General features: G+C 49.2%; 1 non-coding gene across 1 annotated transcript; it reads right to left on the minus strand.

The window, feature by feature from the left end:
* Positions 1 to 2,073: 2,073 nt before the first annotated feature.
* On the minus strand, positions 2,074 to 2,155 carry TRNAS-AGA (transfer RNA serine (anticodon AGA)). Its single transcript has one exon. It is a non-coding gene; the product is annotated as a tRNA-Ser (tRNA).

Raw genomic sequence — 2,155 nt, forward strand, 5'->3', positions numbered from 1 at the left:
TGGCACTACTTGCCTCGGTGTTCCCAGCTCGATGGGCCTAGACTACTGGAGGTAGTCCGTGACTAAGGCGTTGAACTAGTTTTCGGTGTGTATGGGCCCGTTTTGAGAGCAATGAGGTGATGCTGACTTGATGGATCGAGTTCCTGGTCCGTCGGCGCGTGGCGAGGCGGGGGCAACCGCTCTCTCTCTCCTGTCGGGGGATGAAGCCTGGCTTCTAAAGGGGCTCCAAGCCTGGGAGGCCCGAGTTTGGGGAGCCTCCCGATAGGGGTGCCTGCTTTGAGAAGAGGGCTTGGCTCGCCTAACGACGGGGTGCCGAGGTAGGAGCTGACTTTGAGGCAGTTGGGGGGAACTGCTGCTAGTAGTGGTATTGGAATACATGGTGTAGCATCTGCTGCTGGTAGATTTGATGTTGTTGAAGCTGCTGCATTTGGGCTTGGATGGCCCGCATGCCATGCACCAGGTCATCGAGCTGGTTCTGGCTAGTTGCCGGGGAACAAGGGTTGGTTCAGCAAAGGTGGTTTCAATAGAGGGAGGAAGGGGGACATTCATGGTGGGAAGATTCACGAGCACCACTGTTCGTGGTGCATTCGGGCTGGGGATCCCATCCACCGGAAGGGGGATGGTGAACTGTCCGATGCACACCACGAGGACTTGAAGTTGTTCCCTGGTGGCGTTCATCTCCATGCTACGTCCGGCATTGCTGGAAGAAGCCATGGGTGTTGGGGTTTCTTGGAAAAAAGGTGCTATGAAAGTTTTTAAGGGAGGCTTTTAGAAGCGTATCCCACAGACGACGCCAATTGATGGAGCGCAATTCGGTCGGTCCTACCTGTCAACGATCTTGCCTCTAACTAGGGCGAAAGGTGCCTAAAACGGGGAAGAAAGTGAGTAGTCTCCTGGGAGGAACCCGGTGAGAGTGCTCCGAAGCTCAAGTTAGTATTTTCTCAAAGGCAAGATAAAAAACTAGATGGTGCAAAGTTATCATGTACCTACATTCTTGGGGGGAAGAGGGCCTTTTATAACCACTTCGTGCCTCACTCCCAAGCTCCTGTCAGGTCGGGTATCATTACCTCTGCACTTCTGCCAGTTCGGGTGTCATCACCTCTGCTGGGGCAGACAACCTCCACTGCTCTCTTTGTCTGAGCTGTCTTTGTAACTGGAGGTGGCGGTGGCAGGTGGCTGTTGAAGTGCGGCTGTCAAGCATCAGATCCTAAGTCAGTCAGGCGCGCCTTCTCAGGATGCAGACTCCTTTGGTGTCTGGTACGGTTGTTCAATTCGGCAGCCTGGAGACGAAGTGTCGGAGTGGTGTGCAAGGTGGTCTTGAGTTTGGATAGAACTGTGACCCGAACTGCCCTAGGGTGGGCCAGTTTGGGTTGTTGCCCTTTGCGCTCCTCGTAAGGCTCGGGGTCAAAGGAAGAGTGCGGGCTCCTTTTGGGGAGCTCAAACCGCTGGTTCCTCCTCTCGGAGCTCCCGCCTTAAGCGCACTGCCGTGTCGAGCTGTCGCTTCTGTCAGGTCACCCTCAGTTGCTTCCACGTGCTAGGTGGCCAAGAGGTCAGGCCAAATCTTCCTCCATCAGTGGTCCTCCCTCCTAATTCTCAATATTTAGGCCCCATTTAACGTGTTTTTCTGCATGGTCTATTGGTTATTTATAAATCTAGCAGTGATTTGGTCTTTTTTTCATTTAGTTCATGATAGATTTAGTCGTAAAAAATGATACACCAAAAAGATGTGAAAAATCCAAAATGGGTGATTTTCGAAAAGCTCCAAATGAAACTTTTGTGCTTTGTTTTTTTTTTTTTTTCTATTTATCTTTGTGCGAAAAGACACACCTTAATCAAACAGGCTTCAGATTGCTTAGATCTTAATGCAAAAACTCAATTCATCTTTTAATTGTCAGAACTACTAAAAGATCTTTCAAAAAAGACTTGCCACACGGCCCCTTAATCTTATGGTGGAATAAAAAATGAATACATATTGTACGAAACAAACATAAAAAATTAAAAGATGCCATATTATATGGGAATTCAAAAATTGTTATAATTATTTTTTCTCATATGTTCATGAATTTTAAGAAGCGTGAGCGGCAGTATTCGAACCTGCGCGGGCAAAGCCCACATGATTTCTAGTCATGCTCGATAACCACTCCGGCACGCCCAT

The sequence above is a fragment of the Nelumbo lutea genome, chromosome 7 (genome assembly GCF_056320005.1).
Source record: "Nelumbo lutea isolate HS-2025 chromosome 7, American lotus-T2T, whole genome shotgun sequence".
In the NCBI taxonomy this organism is placed as follows: Eukaryota; Viridiplantae; Streptophyta; class Magnoliopsida; order Proteales; family Nelumbonaceae; genus Nelumbo; species Nelumbo lutea.